This window comes from Tachypleus tridentatus, chromosome 13 (genome assembly GCF_004210375.1).
Source record: "Tachypleus tridentatus isolate NWPU-2018 chromosome 13, ASM421037v1, whole genome shotgun sequence".
NCBI lineage: Eukaryota > Metazoa > Arthropoda > Merostomata > Xiphosura > Limulidae > Tachypleus > Tachypleus tridentatus.
This window is the reverse complement of record NC_134837.1, coordinates 126,721,643-126,747,501: the sequence shown is the minus strand read 5'-3', so window position 1 is coordinate 126,747,501 and position 25,859 is coordinate 126,721,643. Positions and strand designations below refer to the sequence as shown.

The 25,859-nt window shown below is 32.8% G+C and overlaps 1 protein-coding gene across 1 annotated transcript in view; it reads left to right on the top strand.

Annotated features, from left to right (window-relative positions):
* The first annotated feature begins 218 nt into the window (after positions 1–218).
* Positions 219–25,859, top strand: part of LOC143239449 (uncharacterized) — a 35,973-nt gene continuing 10,332 nt past the window's right edge. Inside the window, exon 1 of the mRNA XM_076480521.1 lies at positions 219–359. The gene's annotated coding sequence lies outside the window, so the exon portion shown is untranslated. The remainder of the gene's footprint in view (positions 360–25,859) is intronic.

Sequence of the window (25,859 nt, the reverse complement as noted above, 5' to 3'; positions counted from 1 at the left end):
ATCGAGTCAGTGAACACGTTTTTCACTAGATAGACCAGTAAGTTTGGGACAAAGGTTGGTTGCTACTTGTATGTTTTTGTTATGGAAAAGAAAGCATGCGGGATTATATAACAATAGTTTGACACATGCGCATTAAAGAAACGCCCACACTTGAGCGAATGAGGAACTTTACCTTAAAACAGCGGAGGCACCGTGTAGTGTCTCTCAGCTGATATTCTCTTACTCCGGACCGTGAGCTGCAGGTAACAGTCTAGAACCCAGACCAGCAGGACCCACTAATCTCCATTACACACACACACACCTTTGGATCGCCTGTTTCTCATCTGGTTGGTCCTCCAGAAAAATTGGTAAAAAATCAGGTAAGGAAGCTGAGTGCGATTCGTTTAGGTTTCTTCTTATTTTTCAATACTTGTTTGGTTAACTATGACTGTGATCATACATACAGTCAAATATGACTGTATTATACCTATGTATAATAATACTATCCAAGATATGCCTTTATCAGAACAACAGAAGGATAACTTACTAAACAAACTAGTGTCACCGAGTCCAGCTTAAATACTTCAATTAGCTCGTGACGTTAGGCTTTGCTGTGTTCAAAGTTTTAAAGTAATTACGAAAGATTCGTAATTTTGTCAGATTCTAAAGTGTCAAAAGAGATTCTGTGTGGTATAACAGTCCGAGATATGCTCGGAAAATTGTTCTTGCTAGGAGTTTATGCGTTTTTGTTTTCTATACAGTCCGGTAACAACTAATCAAAAACCGTGTTTCGGTTGTTGTCGCTAGTAGGCATAACCTAATAAACTTGTTTTAGGGTTCTTATTTATTCATATATTTCGGTTGTTCTATTTTTAGGGGGAGAGTATATATACTCTTCCATACTAAATTAGTTATTATTCTATAAGCTGTATGCTTGTTACACGATGGTTATAAGAAAGCTCTCAACATTTCTCTAATCTGATATAACAGCATGTTTAACAACAAAACGTTCAACCAATGACATATATACTCAGATCATCCCTGCCCTCTGAGTACACTCATATCCTTCGAGGATCTAGCGTTCATTATTATCATATTTAACGGTATCTTAAACGTTGTACTAAAACTGTATTTAGGCTCGGTATAGCCAGGTGGTTAAGGCACTCGACTCGTAATCTGAGGGTCATGGGTTCGAATCCCCGTTATACCAGACATGATGGGGACGTTATGATGTGACGGTCAATACCACTATTCGTTTATAAAAGAGTAGCCCAAGAGTTGGTGAGGGTGGTATTGACTAGCTGCCTTCCTTCTAGTCTTACATTGCTAAACTAGGGACGGCTAGCGCAGATATCTCTCGAGTTGCTTTGCGAGAAATTCAAACCAAAACCTGTATTTATATGGTTGCCATCTAACGACAGCTAAATTTAATAACTCGCAAAACTAAAATTTTATTACATTGTATTTGTGATTGTTGTAACAGCATAAAGCTCAGTGTACAAGTTGATTAAGGACACTCATGGAACTCGTAAATGTGCGACGAGTAAAAGTCTTTATTTTGTGAATTCGCTAAATGTAACCTGCAGCATATTTTAAAAGGCTAGAGTGATTCATCTTAGGCTTAATATAAAATTTGTTGTTATTTTTAAAGACTTAAAATATAAATTTTCATTACCAAAATCTTTCGTTATTATTGGACGACAAAACACATGGGGACACCCACACAGAAAAACTAAAATTTTATAGGGGGTATGCATGTTTGGTGGTAAGCACAAAGCCATCTGTGCTATGCCAGCCGCAGGTATCGAAACCTGATTTTTAGCATATATGTTTACATACTTACCGCTGAGAATAAAGATGATGAAATACACAGTTTTCATAATTTTGAGTTTATTTTGAAGTAAAAGTTTAAAGTAGCCTATCTTATAATGAAAAGTTCTAACTTCGTCAAAACTGTAGATATCATAATAATTAACTTTATTGAACGTTTCGGATTATACGTTGACCACGTTCAGCAGTTTACTGCAACGATGAATAAATTACTGCCAAGTCGCAGTAGGCCTAGCAAGCAACGGATAGCATAAAACAGAAGGTTTGTTTGTTTGTTATTAAGCACAAAGCTACATAAAGGGTTATCTGTGCACTGCCGAACACAGGTATCGAAACCATAATATGCCTAGCAAGCAACGGATAGCATGAAACAGAAGGTATCGAAACCCGGTTTCTAACGTTGTAAGGCATACGAAGTAGTTATGAATACTGTAATTATATATTATCACTATATGGTGATTTGTAAAGAACATTAATCTCATTAATATTCAAAAATTATTTTGCAATGTGTTTTACTTATTTTGACAGTCTGTGCATATTTTAAACATTATATATATTCTAGCGTACATTTGGTAGTCCAGTGTATCCTGCTAGTGAACATTTACTAGTCCAGTGTGTTCTGCTAGTGTACATCTGCTAGTTCAGTTTGTTCTGCAACTGCACATCTCCTAGTTCAGTGTATCCTTCTAGTGTACATCTGGTAGTCCTGTGTATCCCGCTAGTGAATATTTAGTAGTTCAGTGTGTTCTGCTAGTGTACATCTGCTAGTCCTGAGTATCCTGCTTGTGTGCATGCTAGTCCAAAGTAGCCTGTTAGTGCACATCTGCTAGTTCAGTGTATCCTGTTAGTGAACATTTGATAGTCTAGTGTATCCTGCTAGTGTGACTTCAAGTAGTCCTAATGCTGCTATAGAAAAAGTGTGATTGTTAAGTAGTCCTAATGCTGGTATAGAGTTTTATACGGTTTTCATTTCAGGCAAAATGGCTCACAGTACAAACTTACTTTTAATTAAATGTATAAAATATAACTCTTATCAAGTGACACATGATGTAGGATGTTCCCACGTTGTAGAAATTGCTGACGACACGTTTACAGTTTCACGGATTAAGCCTAGCACATATGAACAAGCTTTTGTCCAATAAACTATGGTGGTTGAGTAAAAATCTTCGTATGCGTCAAGATAGGTTTCTCATCTTAGCTTCTTAATTATGTAATGAAAAATAAATTAGGCGCGTGGTATTTTCATGATTATAACTTATTATGAAACGACGTTATTTTTCACACTGCACAGTACGTAATGTATCATCCAGTTTGCTAAAAATATTAATAATAATATATCGCTGAATATAGCAGAAGGTGTAATGGGCATTTTAAGAAAAAATACACCAGTACGCATAAAGCTGTATATGTCTTTTTTTTTTTTTTACATCAGCAGGTCTATTGTCATAAACTGAACACACTTTTCACCATGTAACGTACGTTAACAAACATGTGGGTTAAACGGTAGAATTACATGTTTCTCGCTTTTGTCGTTTGACACCTGAACCTAATGAGAAACTATTGTTATATCGCCTCATGTGTAAATACTTCCTACAAGGTGGTCTATTTGTTGTTTAAAAAACGTCGTTAGTGTAAACAGCCTTAACCGACTTAGAGAATACACAGATCTCTTTAGGGGATACTCTAGACGAAACTGTAGGAATACTCAAAATAAGGTTAAAACAGACAAGTTTCATGATTTCTTCAAGTAAGGAATACTTACTAGGTTTACAAATTAATGGCACGACTGTACACTCGTCATAAACATTATAAAACTAAATTTTAATAATTCTTCTAAGACGGTTAAAAAATTAAAAAAAGTAAATATTATAGTTACGAGAAACAGATGTTTATTGGCAGTTTCGGTGTACACATAAACCGTTTTTAGCTGTTTGCTATACACACGAATGAGATAAAAATCAGTATTAAAAGGCCTAACAAGTTATGGGATAATATAAGTTTAGAGATCAGTGTTTAAATATAGAAGTATTTGTTTGAAACATCTCTAATGAAGAGGAATGTAGTTGTTTGTTTTATGGTAAAACCATTTAGGTTTGTCTGCTGTGTTCACTGTGGAAAATCGAATCCCGGATTCGATGTAAAATCATAAAGATTACACTGTTTTGGTTTCTATAGTGAGGCCTCATTATAAAAGTCGAAACGTCGTTTCATTTTTTACAAGAAGTTTGTTTGTTTGTTTTTTTGAATTTCGCCGTTTCTAATTTAGCAGTGTAAGACTAGAGGGAAGACAGTTGGTCATTACTACCATAACTCTTGGACTACCCATTTACCAGTAAATAGTGGGATTCACCATCACATTATAACACCTTTACGGCTGAAAGGGCGAGCATGCTTGGTGTGACGTGGATTCGAGTCGACCATCCTTAACCACCTGGCTATGCCGGAGCACTTTTCACAAGAAGTGTTACAGTTTCAAAACTTCTAGGCCTACTCTGTCTAATGTCTCACTTCTCTGGCTTATTAGTTTGATTTTGTCAGGATTTCAAAATTCTATTTTCTAACTTTTTTAATATTTTTTTATTTTCGTTTATTGTTCTGCGTGCGCAAATGAAAGAAGTAGAGTGTTTTAAGTTGATTTTCGTCTTTTCAGTGTAGGTGGCTTTGCAAACTTTCATGGATTACATACAAACAATAGGTTTGTTTGTTTGTTTTGAATTTTGCGCAAAACTACACGAGGGCTATTTGCGCTAGCTTTCCCTATTTTAGCAGTGTAAGGCTTGAAGGAAGGCAACTAGTCATCACCACTCACCGCCAACCCTTGGGCTACACTTTTACCAATGTGCGATTGACCGTCACAATATAACGCCCCAACGGCTGAAAGGGCGAGCATGTTTGGTGAAAGAAGGATTTGAACGTGTGTCCCTCAGATTGTTAATCAAGTGCCTTAACCACCTGGCCATGCCAGAACCATTAAGTTGCTGTATAATGAATTAAAAAAGACTCAATACCCATATACAATCCACATCAGAGGATACAGCCAATAAGCGAACGCATTAAGTCTCTACATCAGAAATTTTTGTTTTAATTGTACCTGTGATGAGAAAGGAAAGAAATCTGTAACATAGATATATATTTTTCCATTGTTAGCCAAAATAGGAAATGTTTAGCCTGGAATAAGCCGATTTCGATCTATATTCTTACGTTTATAATGAAACGTTAACATTAATTTATTTTATCGAAATCAATCAATATATTTCTCACTATAGTTGCTCGAATAGTAAGTTTTTCTGATATTATCTGTAGTTATTTAGTTCATTATTTGTAGCACTATTTCAATATTTTTTCCTGAACTTTCTATAGGCATAACCTTTCAAAGCAAGGCCCAGCATGGCCAGATGGTTAGAATGCTCGACTGGCGATATGAGGGTCGCGGGTTCGAATCCTCGTCACACCAAACATGCTTACCCTTTCATCCGTGGGGGCGTTATAATATGACGGTCAATCCCAATATTCGTTGGTAAAAGAGTATTCCATGAGTTGGTGATAGATCGTGATGACTAGCTGCCTTCCCTCTAGTCTCACACTGCTAAATTAGGGACGACTAGCGCAGATAGCCTTCGTATAGCCTTTCGCGAAATTACAAAAAAACAAAAACAAACTTAACCTCATGCGTCCTCAAATATATTTGTACCTTACAACAGTATTAACGCCAGTAGAATATATGCTGTTTACCTACCCATACCTTTTGCCGGCCCGGCATGGCCAGGTGGTTAAGGCACTCGACTCGTAATCCGAGGGTTACGGCTTCGAATCTCTGTCGCACCAATCATGGTTGCCTTTTCAACCGTGGGGGCATTATAATGTGACGGTCAATCCCACTATTCGTTGGTAAAATAGTAGCCCAAGAGTCTGCGGTGGTTGGTGATGACTAGCTGCCTTCCCCTTAGTTTTACACTGCTAGATTAGGGACGGATGGCGCAAATAGTCCTCGTGTAGCTTTCCACGAAATCAAAAACAAACTTAGCCAACTTTTTTACGCCATCTATATATATATTTACCGCTCTACTCAAAATATTAACCAAGCTTCACGTTATTGTATTTACGTCAGCCGGTGAAAATTACTTTGGATCGAGGACGAGAGGTGCAGTGGTAAATTTTTCTCGTCTATAACTGGATTTGTAGTTTAACTTGTAAGCCTAAAAAACTCAAAACTCACAAGAGAAGATAGAGGTCGAAGAAGAAACGTGAAACTCACAAGGAAAGGAAGCGGAAGAAATGTAAAAGGCAATTTGGAAACTTACACGATGCTGTGTAGGCGGGATAAAACTAGTAGACGGTTTCGAAAGATGATTTTTATAACAATGAATTAATATTTTTGAAATATCTATGTGTAACATATGATATCACGTGAGCTTCAGTTTATTTTCGATAAGTTAGAAATAGGTTATTTTTAATTTCGTGTGTATCTACACGGTGGTTATCTGAGCTAGTCGTGCCTAATTTATCAGTGATAGACTATGTGAATGACACCCAACGCCAACTCTTGGACTGCTCATTAACAACGAATAGAGGGATTGATTGTAATATTACAACGTCCTCAAGGATGAAAAGGTGAACAAGTTCAGGAATGGTAGATTTAAACCCGTGACCCGCAGGTTGCGAGTCGAGCACCCTAACCACCAGGCCGTCCCGGGTTCTTAAAAAAAGTAAACGATGCTTAACATTTTTGAAAAAATTATAAGTGTTAAAATAATTAACATGAATAGAAACCAAGATAAGAATGTTTAGTCAGTTGCGGCTTTCCAGCTCTGAACCTAGATAATATAAGTACAATGATGCTGGTACACGTAAATGGAATGTGTGCATTGCACTGAAAACGTGGGCGAATGGCACGGAAAATTTTTTTTAACAAATTTCCCTGTAATTGAGGGACAGAAACACGTGGGGTTTTATCGTGAAGGCTAATCATTAAGTGACGTTTTTAGCCTCGCGATCATTAAAGTACTAAAGATTCTGTAATTCAGGCAAATTCTAATGGCCGGACGTTTGCCATTGTGTTGTTAGGGGCACGCAAATTAAGCAATTTCTGGTAATTTTATGGTAAGTTTGTACATAATTGTTTCGTAACGAAAGTAAGAACAGAAACTGAAACTGTAGTCTGTTTGTTTTTGAATTTCGCACAAAGTTACTCGAGGGCTATCTGTGCTAGCCGTCCCTAATTTAGCAGTGTAAGACTAGAGGGAAGGCAGCTAGTCATCACCACCCACCGCCAACTCTTGGGCTACTCTTTTACCAACGAATAGTGGGATTGACCGTAACATTATAACGCCCCCACGGCGGAAAGGGCGAGCATATTTGGCGCGACGGAGATGCGAACCCGCGACCCTCAGATTACGAGTCGCACGCCTTAACGCGCTTGGCCATGCCGGGCCTAAACTGTAGTCAATGGACGTTGACAAGTTTTCACGTCACATGGACTAAATCTATCGGATTCAATGTAAAAAGTCACCGTTCATATCCTGATGCTGTTATCCTGATATATTCTAAACTCGACTTCGGTATGAAAAACGAGACTATTGAATTGTGTGCACGAAAAATTAAAAAGAAAGCGTACTGTATTTATACATGTAAAAATAGTTCTTTTTTTTGTTGTTGTTTTACCGCAACGTCTTAATGTATTAACTGTCGTTATTGTAATAACTGTTTTATTTCCTTTGGCGTCAAGTTAGGCTTGCGACTTTAAAAGAATCAGATTTTGATAGCTGTGGCAGGCAGAGCACAGATAATCCTATGTGGTTGACAACAACCGAGAAAAACAAAACCATATTTATCCACGGCAACTGAAGGTACAATAAGCAGTGTACATTTTTGTTTGCTTAAAAAGAAAAGCAACGTTGATATTTAAGTAAAGTGCACATGACGTTTCTTTGATAAATAAAACTTCCGACCAAGAGCTATTGTTATGATATACGATATTGTTATTATTGTTATTATTATTACTATTCGTATCTGATTCTGATAACAGCAATTACGACACAAATCTAAAGTGGAAACAGACTTTCATGATAATACCTTCTGAAAGTAACTATAGACTTTCACACTAACACCTTCTAAAAGTAACTACAGACTTTCACACTAACAGCTTCTAAAAGTAACTATAGACTTTCACACTAACACCTTCTAAAAGTAACTATAGACTTTCACACTAACACCTTCTAAAAGTAACTATAGACTTTCACACTAACACTTTCTAAAAGTAACTGTAGACTTTCACACCAGCAGCTTCTAAAAGTAACTGTAGACTTTCACACTAACACCTTCTAAAAGTAACTATAGACTTTCACACTAACACCTTCTAAAAGTAACTGTAGACTTTCACACTAACAGCTTCTAAAAGTAACTGTAGACTTTCACACTAACAGCTTCTAAAAGTAATTACAGATTTTCACACTAACAGCTTCTAAAAGTAACTACACACTTTCACACTAACAGCTTCTAAAAGTAACTACACCACTAATTTTATTCCAAAGAGTCAATTACAGATTATTATTACTATTACAGCCAATCTCAGAAACAGAAATGAATAGTAAAAACAATATAAATGAAAAAAGACCAATCGTGTAATTCTAACAAAACATTTTCCTTTAATTTTGAGTTGCTGAAAGAGGAAGGGAAACACAATTATTCCTTTTAATGTAATAGTGGGATTGACTGCTACTCTTATAATGCTACCACAACCGAAAATGAGTAGTATCGTCAGCTTGAACCATGGACAATTAATCCGCAGCCCGGCACGTCTACAACTCGCCCATGTCCGGCTCACTCAGTTCGAAAATGTCTTGCCATAAGCAATAGCATTGACCGTAATATTAATTGTACGTTGAGGTAATGGCTAAGTTACCTTTAGCTGCCGAAAGAATCATAAATAAATGATCTATATTAACCAGAAACGTTAAAAACAACGAATAAATTAATTACACTTATTTGTTTGCAATTAAGCAAAATCCTACCCAATGGGCTATCTATGCTCTGCCCACCACGGGTATCGAAAGCTGGTTTTTGTCGGTGTAAGTCTGCAGACATAACGCTGTGCCACAATTACAATTGTTAAATACATAAAAATGCATTCTTAGGGATATCTGAAACTTTTAAACACCCGAAAAAAACATTTTATTTCACATCACTGGCTACTAAAAATAGAACTGCTATTATTTTTCGTTGCATAACGCTAAAATATTAAGCCAATGAACAACCTAAACGTAAAACTTTCAAATACGCAAAAGAAAAGCCAATATTATCAAATGAATGATTGGGTGTTAGGGTTAACGTAAATCTGTTGACGTAATATAACTGTTAGCCGGAAAGGAACAACCAGCAAAAAAGTACACAAAACTGAAATTTTCATCAGTATATATATCTTAGTACTTATAATCGAACTTTGTTACGTACAGGGTGACGCAAAAACCTGCACAACATTATCTTTAATGTGTGGATTTGTTTTAGTAATGCCTCTACTTCACTACCCCTTCTTGTTATCTTTTTTTTTTTTGCTTGTAGAAAAGTTGGTTACTATTTTGCTAACCCTTCTAGAACACGCAGCAATGCACCCTTTTGAAACCCTAAGTCACTACATCGACATTTCAAACAGCTGAAGGACAGGAGAAAGTTTTAGTGAATGAAAAGTTAGGTGTGAGAAACCCAATTTGTAACTTCTTTGTATGATAGAGTGGTTTCATTTCGAATGATCCCCAAAATGGTTAATTTGTTATTTTTTAAAATAAATTATACGTACCCCTATGTAACAGTAACAAAAAAACAAACTGTTTGTTTTTTGAATTTCGCGCAAAGCTACTTGAGGGCTATCTGCGCTAGCCGTCCCTAATTTAGCAGTGTAAGACTAGAGGGAAGGGAAGGCAGCTAGTCATCACCACTCACCGCCAACTCTTGGGCTACTCTTTTACCAACGAATAGTGGGATTAACAGTCACATTATAATGCTCCCACTGCTGAAAGGGTGGGCATGTTTGGTGCGACCGGGATTCAAACCCGCGACCCTCGGATTACGAGTCGAACGCCTTAACACGCTTGGCCATGCCAACAAACAAAGCTACGTGATATCGTAAGCTACGAAACGGTTTGAAAACACAGATATGGTTTGAAAGTGTGTGAATCAGTTTATAATGAAACAAAACTAAATTGAAAACGCCCATGTTATAAAGTGTTATACCCTGAGAGACTGACCGAAAACCATATAATATATTTATATTGTTAGTTTCTATGTTAGCTGTTTTACATTGTTTAATGAGGACTCATTTGAATTAAAAAGACATTTACTTTCACCCAGGACTTGCTTGTTTGAAGGTAAGCATAAAACTACACAATGGGCTATCTGTGATCTGCCCACCATGGGTATCGAAACACAAGTATTTCGCTGTGCCACTGAAATACATATCCGACTTAATCAGGTATTTGAATACTATTTGTTTTGAGCCAATATTATCAAATGACAACCAATAAATATATATTTGTGGTTTTCAGAGTGCGGTGAACCACACTAATGTTAAACATATTCATCCGAAAAAGGCCCCGTATGGCCAGGTGGTTAAAGCACTCCAATGGTAATCCGAGGGTCGTTGGTTCGAATCTACGTCACACCAAACACCCTCGCCCTTTCAGCCGAGGGGGCGTTATAACGTGACGGTCAGTCCCACTATTCGTAGATAAAAGAATTGCCCAAGAATTGGCGGTGGGTGGTGATGACTAGCTGCCTTCCCTCTAGTCTTACACTACTAAATTAGGGACGGCTAGCGTAGATATCCTTCGAGTAGTTTTACACGAAATTCAGAAATCAAAACCAGAACCATTAATGAAATCAAGCAGAAACTTAAGCCTTTCCACGAACACGGCAATCTTACAGTGGCATAACTGCGGAGTTATAGTGCTAAAAATCAGGTTTCGATATCCGTGGTGATAAGATCACAGATACTCCATTGTGTAGCTGTGAGCTTAATAATAAGTAACAACACAGCTTTACATTTATATTATTTGTTTTAATAATAAGTAACAACACAGCTTTACATTTATATTATTTGTTTTAATAATAAGTAACAACACAGCTTTACATTTATATTATTTGTTTTAATAATAAGTAACAACACAGCTTTACATTTATATTATTTGTTTTAATAATAAGTAACAACACAGCTTTACATTTATATTATTTGTTTTAATAATAAGTAACAGCACAGCTTTACATTTATATTATTTGTTTTAATAATAAGTAACAACACAGCTTTACATTTATATTATTTGTTTTAATAATAAGTAACAACACAGCTTTACATTTATATCATTTGTTTTAATAATAAGTAACAACACAGCTTTACATTTATATCATTTGTTTTAATAATAAGTAACAACACAGCTTTACATTTATATTATTTGTTTTAATAATAAGTAACAACACTGCTTTACATTTATATTATTTGTTTTAATAATAAGTAACAACACAGCTTTACATTTATATTATTTGTTTTAATAATAAGTAACAACACTGGCTTTACATTTATATCATTTGTTTTAATAATAAGTAACAACCTGGCTTTACATTTATATTATTTGTTTTAAAAATAAGTAACAACCAGGCTTTACATTATATCATTTGTTTTAATAATAAGTAACAACCTGGCTTTACATTATATCATTTGTTTTAATAATAAGTAACAACACAGCTTTACATTTATATTATTTGTTTTAATAATAAGTAACAACCTGGCTTTACATTTATATCATTTGTTTTAATAATAAGTAACAACCTGGCTTTACATTTATATCATTTGTTTTAATAATAAGTAACAACCTGGCTTTACATTTATATCATTTGTTTTAATAATAAGTAACAACCTGGCTTTACATTTATATTATTTGTTTTAATAATAAGTAACAACACAGCTTTACATTATATCATTTGTTTTAATAATAAGTAACAACCTGGCTTTACATTTATATCATTTGTTTTAATAATAAGTAACAACCTGACAGCTTTACATTTATATTATTTGTTTTAATAATAAGTAACAACACAGCTTTACATTTATATCATTTGTTTTAATAATAAGTAACAACCTGAGCTTTACATTTATATTATTTGTTTTAATAATAAGTAACAACAACAGGCTTTACATTTATATCATTTGTTTTAATAATAAGTAACAACACAGCTTTACATTTATATCATTTGTTTTAATAATAAGTAACAACACAGCTTTACATTTATATTATTTGTTTTAATAATAAGTAACAACACAGCTTTACATTTATATTATTTGTTTTAATAATAAGTAACAACACAGCTTTACATTATATCATTTGTTTTAATAATAAGTAACAACCTGACTTTACATTTATATTATTTGTTTTAATAATAAGTAACAACCAGCTTTACATTTATATCATTTGTTTTAATAATAAGTAACAACACTGACTTTACATTTATATCATTTGTTTTAATAATAAGTAACAACCTGGCTTTACATTTATATCATTTGTTTTAATAATAAGTAACAACACAGCTTTACATTTATATTATTTGTTTTAATAATAAGTAACAACCTGGCTTTACATTATATCATTTGTTTTAATAATAAGTAACAACCTGCTTTACATTATATCATTTGTTTTAATAATAAGTAACAACACAGCTTTACATTTATATTATTTGTTTTAATAATAAGTAACAACACAGCTTTACATTTATATCATTTGTTTTAATAATAAGTAACAACACAGCTTTACATTTATATCATTTGTTTTAATAATAAGTAACAACACAGCTTTACATTTATATCATTTGTTTTAATAATAAGTAACAACCTGGCTTTACATTTATATTATTTGTTTTAATAATAAGTAACAACACAGCTTTACATTATATCATTTGTTTTAATAATAAGTAACAACACAGCTTTACATTTATATCATTTGTTTTAATAATAAGTAACAACCTGGCTTTACATTTATATTATTTGTTTTAATAATAAGTAACAACCAGCTTTACATTTATATCATTTGTTTTAATAATAAGTAACAACCTGGCTTTACATTTATATTATTTGTTTTAATAATAAGTAACAACACAGCTTTACATTTATATCATTTGTTTTAATAATAAGTAACAACACAGCTTTACATTTATATTATTTGTTTTAATAATAAGTAACAACCTGGCTTTACATTTATATTATTTGTTTTAATAATAAGTAACAACCTGGCTTTACATTATATCATTTGTTTTAATAATAAGTAACAACACAGCTTTACATTTATATTATTTGTTTTAATAATAAGTAACAACACAGCTTTACATTTATATCATTTGTTTTAATAATAAGTAACAACACAGCTTTACATTTATATCATTTGTTTTAATAATAAGTAACAACACAGCTTTACATTTATATTATTTGTTTTAATAATAAGTAACAACCTGGCTTTACATTTATATCATTTGTTTTAATAATAAGTAACAACACAGCTTTACATTTATATTATTTGTTTTAATAATAAGTAACAACCTGGCTTTACATTATATCATTTGTTTTAATAATAAGTAACAACACAGCTTTACATTTATATCATTTGTTTTAATAATAAGTAACAACACAGCTTTACATTTATATTATTTGTTTTAATAATAAGTAACAACACAGCTTTACATTTATATCATTTGTTTTAATAATAAGTAACAACACAGCTTTACATTTATATTATTTGTTTTAATAATAAGTAACAACACAGCTTTACATTTATATCATTTGTTTTAATAATAAGTAACAACACAGCTTTACATTTATATTATTTGTTTTAATAATAAGTAACAACACAGCTTTACATTTATATTATTTGTTTTAATAATAAGTAACAACACAGCTTTACATTATATCATTTGTTTTAATAATAAGTAACAACACAGCTTTACATTTATATTATTTGTTTTAATAATAAGTAACAACACAGCTTTACATTTATATCATTTGTTTTAATAATAAGTAACAACCTGCTTTAGATTTATATCATTTGTTTTAATAATAAGTAACAACACTGGCTTTACATTTATATTATTTGTTTTAATAATAAGTAACAACCTGGCTTTACATTTATATCATTTGTTTTAATAATAAGTAACAACACAGCTTTACATTTATATTATTTGTTTTAATAATAAGTAACAACACAGCTTTACATTTATATCATTTGTTTTAATAATAAGTAACAACACAGCTTTACATTTATATCATTTGTTTTAATAATAAGTAACAACACAGCTTTACATTTATATTATTTGTTTTAATAATAAGTAACAACCTGGCTTTACATTTATATCATTTGTTTTAATAATAAGTAACAACCTGGCTTTACATTTATATCATTTGTTTTAATAATAAGTAACAACACAGCTTTACATTTATATCATTTGTTTTAATAATAAGTAACAACACAGCTTTACATTTATATTATTTGTTTTAATAATAAGTAACAACACAGCTTTACATTTATATTATTTGTTTTAATAATAAGTAACAACACAGCTTTTACATTTATATCATTTGTTTTAATAATAAGTAACAACACAGCTTTACATTTATATCATTTGTTTTAATAATAAGTAACAACACAGCTTTACATTTATATTATTTGTTTTAATAATAAGTAACAACCTGGCTTTACATTTATATTATTTGTTTTAATAATAAGTAACAACACAGCTTTACATTATATCATTTGTTTTAATAATAAGTAACAACACAGCTTTACATTTATATTATTTGTTTTAATAATAAGTAACAACACAGGCTTTACATTTATATCATTTGTTTTAATAATAAGTAACAACACAGCTTTACATTTATATCATTTGTTTTAATAATAAGTAACAACACAGCTTTACATTTATATCATTTGTTTTAATAATAAGTAACAACCTGGCTTTACATTTATATTATTTGTTTTAATAATAAGTAACAACACAGCTTTACATTATATCATTTGTTTTAATAATAAGTAACAACCTGCTTTACATTTATATCATTTGTTTTAATAATAAGTAACAACCTGCTTTACATTTATATTATTTGTTTTAATAATAAGTAACAACACAGCTTTACATTTATATCATTTGTTTTAATAATAAGTAACAACCTGCTTTACATTTATATTATTTGTTTTAATAATAAGTAACAACACAGCTTTACATTTATATCATTTGTTTTAATAATAAGTAACAACACAGCTTTACATTTATATTATTTGTTTTAATAATAAGTAACAACACAGCTTTACATTTATATTATTTGTTTTAATAATAAGTAACAACACAGCTTTACATTATATCATTTGTTTTAATAATAAGTAACAACACAGCTTTACATTTATATTATTTGTTTTAATAATAAGTAACAACCTGGCTTTACATTTATATCATTTGTTTTAATAATAAGTAACAACCTGGCTTTACATTTATATTATTTGTTTTAATAATAAGTAACAACACAGCTTTACATTTATATCATTTGTTTTAATAATAAGTAACAACACAGCTTTACATTTATATTATTTGTTTTAATAATAAGTAACAACCTGGCTTTACATTATATCATTTGTTTTAATAATAAGTAACAACACAGCTTTACATTTATATCATTTGTTTTAATAATAAGTAACAACACAGGCTTTACATTTATATTATTTGTTTTAATAATAAGTAACAACACAGCTTTACATTTATATCATTTGTTTTAATAATAAGTAACAACACAGCTTTACATTTATATTATTTGTTTTAATAATAAGTAACAACCAGCTTTACATTTATATCATTTGTTTTAATAATAAGTAACAACACAGCTTTACATTTATATCATTTGTTTTAATAATAATTAACAACCTGGCTTTACATTTATATTATTTGTTTTAATAATAAGTAACAACACAGCTTTACATTTATATCATTTGTTTTAATAATAAGTAACAACACAGCTTTACATTTATATCATTTGTTTTAATAATAAGTAACAACACAGCTTTACATTTATATTATTTGTTTTAATAATAAGTAATAACACAGCTTTACATTTATATTATTTGTTTTAATAATAAGTAACAACCTGGCTTTACATTTATATTATTTGTTTTAATAATAAGTAACAACACAGCTTTACATTTATATCATTTGTTTTAATAATAAGTAACAACACAGCTTTACATTTATATCATTTGTTTTAATAATAAGTAACAACACAGCTTTACATTTATATTATTTGTTTTAATAATAAGTAACAACACAGCTTTACATTATATCATTTGTTTTAATAATAAGTAACAACACAGCTTTACATTTATATCATTTGTTTTAATAATAAGTAACAACACAGCTTTACATTTATATTATTTGTTTTAATAATAAGTAACAACACAGCTTTACATTTATATCATTTGTTTTAATAATAAGTAACAACCTGGCTTTACATTTATATTATTTGTTTTAATAATAAGTAACAACACAGCTTTACATTTATATCATTTGTTTTAATAATAAGTAACAACACAGCTTTACATTTATATCATTTGTTTTAATAATAATTAACAACACAGCTTTACATTTATATTATTTGTTTTAATAATAAGTAACAACCTGGCTTTACATTTATATCATTTGTTTTAATAATAAGTAACAACACAGCTTTACATTTATATCATTTGTTTTAATAATAAGTAACAACACAGCTTTACATTTATATTATTTGTTTTAATAATAAGTAATAACACAGCTTTACATTTATATTATTTGTTTTAATAATAAGTAACAACACAGCTTTACATTTATATTATTTGTTTTAATAATAAGTAACAACACAGCTTTACATTTATATCATTTGTTTTAATAATAAGTAACAACACAGCTTTACATTTATATTATTTGTTTTAATAATAAGTAACAACACAGCCTTACATTTATATTATTTGTTTTAATAATAAGTAACAACACAGCTTTACATTTATATCATTTGTTTTATTTGCGTGAGTGGAAATAAAACTTAGTTTTCTAACAATTTCTTTTGCTGAAATTAAATTTAGACTAAATAGTAAATTTCTATTTAAGCCCTTGATGTGGAATTCAGTCATCACATTATGAATTTGTTACAAGCAATCCTCCCATAAATGGTTGAACGTTTTTCATTACAAATGAACGAAGTGTTGAGAAAATAGCTCGTAAGGAATTACTTTGTGATGAGATATTTGGCAAAAAATACCTCGTAGATTATTCAGTAATATCGTTCCCGGTGATTCTAACCTAGTTTTTTAACCCTAACTAAATTTACAGCCCATTTGTTAGGAGAATAAAATCGTAATATATTTATAACTACTATTGTTCTCTAAAAATATACGCGCTGGGTGAAAACAATTCATGATAGAATTACTGTATACATTGAGAAAATGTTGCTTTCAATCGTACTAAAAATATCTTGGGTTGTGTATGTGGCTCTGGTGTGAGGAAAAAAAACATAATTTACATGAAACAAAATCGATTAAGTTACGCAGTTTATTACTAAAACTGACACCTTGTTCTCCTAATTAAAATAAACGTCTCTCTTATAAATTCAGTTTCGTAGTTTATTTCAAGTTGAAGTAATGTTCGTTTGAATTTCGGGCAAAGCTGCACGAGGGCTATCTGTGCTGTAAGACTAGAGGGAAGGCAGCTATTCATCACCACCCACCGCCAACTCTTGGGCTATTCTTTTACCAACGAATAGTGGGATTGACTGTCACATTATAACGTTCCCACAGCAGAAAGGACCATCATGATTGGTGTGATGGGAATTCGAACCCGCGACGCTCATATTATGAGTCGAGTGCCTTAACCACCTGACCATGCCGGACGAGCGGATACTTTTAAGTATGGGAGATTATTGAACACCGACAAACTACTTGTTTGTTTTTGCGAAGCAAAAGTTGATTGTCTACGTCACAATTTGTTACTGTCTTTGAGCTTTGTTTGTTTGTTTAGAATTAAGCACAAAGCTACACAATGGGCTATCTATATTCTCACCACCACGGGTATTGAAACCTGTTTTCTAGCCGTGTGGGTCCGCGAACGTACCGCTATGCCACTGAGGGACGTCTTTGAGTTAATCGGAAGTTTTGTGTTTTGACAGGAACTAATTGAACGTCGAGTGTGTGTGTTATTGTGGCAGCTTTTTGAACGTTTTCTGCCTTAGTACAGAAATTAATTTACCATTTGGAAATACTATCCGCGTGAAAAGTGATCGAATGGTTCGAAGTTTGATTAAAACCTTACTGACTGCTAGTTTTAAAACTCAAGAGACAAACGGACTTGTATCGATGCCTAAGGTGTTCACTGTTCGTGTTATGGTAACAATTTTATTGTTGGTGTGACGATAATTATTGTACTCATTAAACTGATTTATTTTTTGGAAGGTTGTTTGTATTTGACGACTTTAATCCATTATTATGTTTCGACTGAACTCATTAAAAATTATATAGGACAATAAGTTTGAGAATTAGATAAGATTACAATTATTACAGTGAATAGATGTGTGACAACATAATAACTATCACAGAGTTCAGTGAACATAAAATTATAATTGTTACAGTGTGGGGAACACCTGACAAGATCATAACTGTCACAGTGTAAGGAACATCATATGTATTCAAAACAAACTACGTGTTGTTTGATAATATGCTCGTAGGCGGTTACAATTTAATATATATATATATATATATATATATAATAGAACCAAATCTTTAAAACCAATTATCATCCGACCACGTGACTAATTAGATGACCACAAAAATAACGGTTAATTTCTACTGATTTCAGAATGTGGTGGAATAAGACATCATTGTTTTTAATTACGTATCCAATTAGTGTTAAAGGTAATAATGTAAATATTTTATAAATATACATCTTTTTAAGAAACAAAACTTTAAAATCTTGTAACAAATTGAAACTTCTTTTGTTATTGTCCATTGTCGACTTTTAGCAGTCTTACTTGGTAAAACTGTCTCACAGACGACATTCCTTATGATGCATTTATCTTCATCAGGACCTGATGATGTATTACACTTGAGCTAATTCCTGACAAAGATAATGTAGATTTTTGTTGTGGACGTGATCCTCCAGAGTCTGGAGAGAGCTCATTAATTGTAAATACTTATTTTATTTATATGTTGACATCTTTTTGCCGTAAACAATTCCACATTGAAGCTCTCCGCGGCTTTACTTTCCAGACTTTTCTTATCTCACAACAGTGTTTTTGTGAGATACAAGCTAGCGCCCCCTTGTTCCCCGCTCAGAAAACTATAATTTTCAATGAGATGTTTTCAGACAATTAATTTTTGTTTAGCTACCCTTTTACGAGCAATGAAAGAAACTTTATTTTCTAAAACTTGGTTCTACACAGAAACGTAAACATTTTAATGAAACTCACGATCGTCCCCTCGTGCTTTACTTAAGACAATCACAATTTTGAACGAGATAAACAAAAGCGCCCCCTATCTTCTGCATAGACAATCACAACTTTGAATGAAATATACAAAAGCACCACCTCTCTTACGCTTAGACAATCACAATTTTGAATGTGATAAAAGAAATGCCACCTAACATCCGCATAAACAATTGCAATTTGGAAGGTACACAAAAAGCACGACCTGTATTTCTCACAGACAGGTTTTTAACATAAGTTGTAGTACTTTTATTATATTTTATGACAGAGCTCTGGTATTGTGTAAAGATGTCGTTATAACTCTTAAACGGTCTCAATATAGATTATTTTCATTGTGGATGAAAATGTTGTTCGTCAATGCTCTTCATCTACTCTTTCATAATAAACAATGAGACTTGAAGGAAGGCAATTAGTCAACACCGCTCACCGCTAACTCTTTAGCTACCCTTGTCATACTGAATAATGAGACTTGACTGTTGCTCTTATAACTACTCTCGGCATCAAAGTGAGGAGCACAGATTTTGTTTGCCGGCATCGAATAATTAACCAAAGAACTCCAGACCAAAACCATTCACACTAATCACTGGGCTCCGTTAGGCCTAACAGTCGTTTCCATCATGTCCTTAAAGTAACATTTTCCCTCAAAAGATTGTGTGTTTGTTCTAAATTTACGCAAAGCTACACGAAAGCTATCTGAACCAGCCATCCCTTATTTAGCAGTGTAAGACTAGAGGGAAGACAGCCAGTAATCGCCACCCACCGCCAACTCTTGGGCTACTCTTTTATCAACGAATAGTGGGATTGACCGTCACATTATACGCCCCCACGGCTGGGAGGGCGAGCATGTTTAGCGCGACGCGAGCGCGAACCAGCGACCCTCGGATTATGAGTCGCACGCCTTACGCGCTTGGCCATGCCAGGCCCTTTTTGTGTACTAAAAATAGTCTAATGGCTGAAAAGGTGAGCATGTTTGGTGTGACGGGGATCACGCGACCCTCAGATTACGAGTCGAGCTCCCTAGCCACCTGTTCATGCCGGGCCCGATAGGTTGTTAAATAATTTGTTTTATCGTAAAACTACGTATTATCTGTGCTCTGTTCATCACGGAGAAATGAACCCCCATGACTTTAGCATTGTAAGTCCGTAGACTTAACGCTGACCCACTGGGAGACGATAGGTTGTTAACGGAATTTATCTTGCATTATTAAAGAAACGGTATCCATCATTAATAGAGTAAAGGGTTACGTTTAATCACATTCTATCTATAAGTTTTTTTTGTCTCATTAGAAACGTAATGAGGTTGTGAAATAATTTATAGCGGTAAATATAAGCCTGATTTCTTACACTAGTGTACACAGAAAGAAAACTTTAAGGGTGTGTGTCTTCTTATAGCAAAGCCACTTCGGGCTATTTGCCGAGTCCACCAAAGGGAATCGAACCCCTGATTTTAGCGTTGTAAATCCGTAGACTTACTGCTGTTTGGCCCGGTATGGCCAGGTGGTTAAGGCACTCGACTCGTAATCTGAGGGTCGCGAGTTCGAATCCTTGTCACACCAAACGTGCTCGCCATTTCAACCGTGGGGGCATTATAATATGACAGTCAATCCCACTATTCATTGGTAAAAGAGTAGCCCAAGAGTTGGCGGTGGGTGATGATGACTAGCTGCTTTTTGTCCAGTCTTACGCTGCTATATTAGGGATAGCTCGCGCAGATAGTTCTCGTGTAGCTTTGCGCAAAATTCAAAACAAACAAACATACTTACTCATAGAAACCGAAATCTTCATTTTTATTTTTGCTATAACCTACAAAACATAATCATATTATTATGAGCATGATGAGTTAACAGAAAATAGTAAATTACAGATTTTTATATGTTACCATTAATACAGGTCTGATGTATTATCCAAACGAGTTATTTCGGAAACTGTGAATTTCAATTCCTAATAGATTAATTTTTTACTAGATTTGCATTGTCACTTACCCGATTTAGCGATACGTGAACGTAATTATCTTTAATACAGGCAGTAGCAACCTATTCACGTACTGTTGACAACATAAATACGGTTAATAATTAGAGCAATTTCACAGAAACGGGCCTAAAAGGTTACGATACCGAAGTCCGTTCGATAGGCTTAGCAAAACGTAATTAACAGTTATTACTTAGTTTACATTATAAAACGTATAATAATAATAAAGCAAGAAAACTGACTGGCTTAATGTCGTGTAATTAGATATAGATCTCCATCTTAGTTTAAATGAAGGCATAAAGTTAGTTACGTCAAATGTTCCCAAGGAAATGGTAAAATATATAAAACAAGTGGTTCTCTACAGACTTTAGTACAAGCTCTAGGAGAGCTAAACTATTACATTAAAAACATAATTTATAGTGTTTTAAAATGAGTTTTTCTTTTGTGATGAACATGTTATGTAACAAAAAGTTCAAAGTAACCATTAAATTAATAAAGTTTATGTCTGAATGTCTGTGTGTTGTTTGTGTTTTTAAAATGTAAGTGCTAAATTAATAAAGATTATGTCTTTATACATAAGTTACTTTGCAAGATCAAATTTCATACTATCCACGTGTTTTATCACTAAGGAAAACAACATGTTTTGGGAAATCGCATCTCACTTTTTAACGTTGTTATTCAACAAACTTAACGCTGACTTATTGGAGAAATACATTAAAGACGACCATTTAGTCATTTGAAAAGACGTAACGAGAACTCCTCATAAGACTAGTTTAGTGTGGGAGTATATGGAAGTAAAGACATAAAGAGAACTCCTCATAAGACTAGTTTAGTGTGGGAGTATATGGAAGTTATAAATTATAGAATGAATGAAATATTCTGTTCGTTGAAGGCTCAGTTGCAGCTACGAATGAAATTCACGTTAAACAAATAAACTTATACGTTTTTATCAGGTTGTAGTCTCTCAATGTAAAGAATGAGAACCTTGTAAGTTAACAGCATCTTTTTTGCAGTGTATTCAAAATGAACTGTTAATAAATGTATAGAGGGCGCTAGTTGAAAAGAGAAGACGTTGGAAAGCTAAATAATATTGTAGATTTTTTTAATGTTACTGGCAGTACCTCTTCGTACCATATTCGAAATGAATTGTCAATAAATTTACTTAAACATAAAATTTGGCAACGATTTCCAAAACAGAAGTGTTACTCCACTTAACAGTACTTTGAAAAACCTAACTAAATTCCAGTGAGTACAAGTTGAATATCACACCCCCTAGTTGTAAAGTGGACAATTAATGGCAAATAATATTCACATTGATTAAAAGAAGAATTCGAAACTTAAAGCTTATTTTCAAGACGACTCCATTTTGTTGTGATCGTATTAATTGGATTTTTAAAACTCATTTTACGAATTGAAATTAAGAATCATTAGACCCCCAAGGATTATTTTGTGTTTTTTGGATTTCGTGCAGAGCTACACGAAGGCTATCTGCGCTAGCCGTCCCTGATTTAACAGTGTAAGACTAGAGGGAAGGCAGCTAGTCATCACCGCCCACCGCTATTTCTTGGACAACTCTTTTACTAACGAATAGTGGGATTGACTGTAACTTTATAACGCGCCCACGGCTGAAAGGGCGAGCGTGTTTTTTTGTGACGGAGATTCGAACCCACGACATTCGAATTACGATTCGAGTGCCTTAACCACCTATCCATGCCGAGCCACCCTCAAAGAAACAAAAAGAAAGTGAATAAACATTCGAGACTATTCAGCTATATACACTGCTGGTCAAAATCGCAAGGCCAATGAACATAAAGAAAAAAATATGCATTTTGCGTTGTTAGACTCAACCACTTATTTGAGTAGAGCTTCGAAAGATGAAAATAAGAAAAGGGAAAATAAAAATAAAAAACTTTTAACATTTAATGGGGAAAATGTGAACACTATGAAATTATCCTAAATACTAGTTGGTCAAAAGTTCAAGACCATACCAAAAAGAAGTCCTAAACAGGGTAGGAAATGCCCAACAAGAGATCTCAGTGGTGAGTTGCATGGTCATCATTGCGAATAACATCAAACATTCGCTTTGACGTGGTCGATATAAGCGTTTGCAGAAGGCTGGCTGGAATGTTATTCCAAGTGGTGAAGATGGCTTCAAGAAGATCATGCACTGTTTGGAATTGACGTCATTTCTGTAGACTTCTCATGCCATCCACCTCCAAACATTTTCAATGTGGTTCAGTTCGGGCGAACACGCTGGATGGTCCAAAAGAATCGCGTTATTCGCCATGAAAAAGTTCTTTGTTCTGCGGGCATTGTGGATTGCAGCGTTATCCTGCTGAAAGATCCAGTCATTTCCACACAAGCGAGGGCCTTCAGTCAATAAGGATGCTCTCTCCAACATGCCAATGTAGCCAGCCGCTGTTTGACGCCTCTGTATAACGTGAAGCTCTATTGTTCCATGGAAGGAGAAAGCATCCCAGACCATGATGGAACCTCCTCCACTGTGTCTTGTAGAAAATGTCTCCGGTGGGATATCCTTATCATGCCAGTAACGTTGGAAGCCATCTGGACCATCCAGATTTAATTTCTTCTCATCAGAGAACAAAACTTTTTACCACTTTTCTACGTCCCATGTTTGGTGCTTCTCAGCAAAGTTTAACTGAGCTGTTTTGTGGTGTGGAAGAAGACGTGGCCTTTGAAGACGTTTACAGTTTTTAAAGCCTTTCTCTCGTAGATGCCGTCTTATTGTTTTTGAGCTGCATTCTGCGTCCGTAAGGACCTTAATCTGGTTCAACGATCGGCTGGTGTCTTGCCGGGCAACGCCAGCGAAATGTTCTTGGACTGACCACTTGAAATTCTCGTTCCGTATCCTTCAGGGTATTTTAAGAAATTTGCAACAACATTTTTACTCTGCCCAATCTCACCAGTGATGGCACGTTGAGAAAGACCTTAATTTTGCAGCTCGACAATTCTGCCACGTTCAAACTCTGTCAATTTTTTAGTCTTTGCCATGTTTTTACCCGATGTAACACAGGAGATGTTAGTGGGAGATGTTGACAACGCTGATGCTTGAACCAAATGACTAAATTTCGTTACGTGTTTACCGATTAACGCTTCGTTTCAGTATGGTCTTAATCTTTTGACCAGCGATTATTAGACTAATTCCATAGTGTTCACATTTTCCCTATTAAATGCTAAAATATTTTGTTTTGTTTTTTTTCCTTTTCTTATTTTCATCTTTCGAAGCTCTACTCAAATAAGCGGTTGAGTCTAAAAACGCAAAATGCATATTTTTTTCTTTATATTCATTGGCCTTAAGATTTTGGCCAGCAGTGTATATAATATACCACAAGGCGGCCAAAATATGGTAGACATAGCAGTGTGTAAAAATTGAAGATTTATTTAAACTAGGTGACAAGACTAATTGGAACATTTGTAATCGAGTGAAGCTGTCTAGACTCGGTCCAATAGAATAGTTTGGCTGTAACCATATAACCTGTTTAGACACGGTCTAGTATTTGGCAATAACAGCGCAAAACCGTCCAGAGACAGTTTAGTTCTAAAAAAATAAACCCAATTTTTTATGGGTTTTTTTTCGTTAAAGTGTTAGGCTGCGCTGTGGGCAATTTGCTCTGTGCCTACTGTTGGTATCGAGACAGAATTATTAATGTTTTTAGCCCTAAACCGCCGCTGAGCCAGCTAGTGTATGGTTTATAATAATGGTTGAGACGGTTGCCAATAACTTTAAAAAAAATCCACAAATTCAGCCACACTATCTCATATAGATTATCTAATTTCTTATCACGGTTGGGGATACAATGTAGGACTATTTAATGCTAAATAACCAGATATTAGCTGTTTATATCTGGATTATCTAATTTCTTATCACGTTTGGGGATACAATTTAGGACTATTTAGTGCTAAAGAACCAGTTATTAGTTGTTTATATCTGGATTGTCTAATTTTTCTATCACGGTTGGGGATACAATTTAGGACTATTTAGTGCTAAAGAACCAGTTATTAGCTGTTTATATCAAGATTATCTAATTTCTTATCACGGTTGCGGATACAATTTAGGACTATTTAGTGCTAAAGAACCAGTTATTAGTTGTTTATATCTGGATTGTCTAATTTTTCTATCACGGTTGGGATACAATTTAGGATTATTTAGTACTAAAGAACCAGTTATTAGTTGTTTATATCTGGATTATCTAATTTTTCTATCACGGTTGGGGATACAATTTAGGACTATTTAGTGCTAAAGAACCAGTTATTAGCTGTTTATATCAAGATTATCTAATTTCTTATCACGGTTGCGGATACAATTTAGGACTATTTAGTGCTAAAGAACCAGTTATTAGTTGTTTCTACACGACAATGACCAAATAAGATTTTTGTTACATTAACATGATCTTGTTTCAACACCTTTTGATGCTATGATTATTTCAACACAAAACAAAATTTCCCACTTATAGTTACCTATTTATTCATTAAGTTACGTTAACTTTTCAGAAACTAATTATCTGAATGATAGTTCAACATTCTGTTTATTTTAAAAATT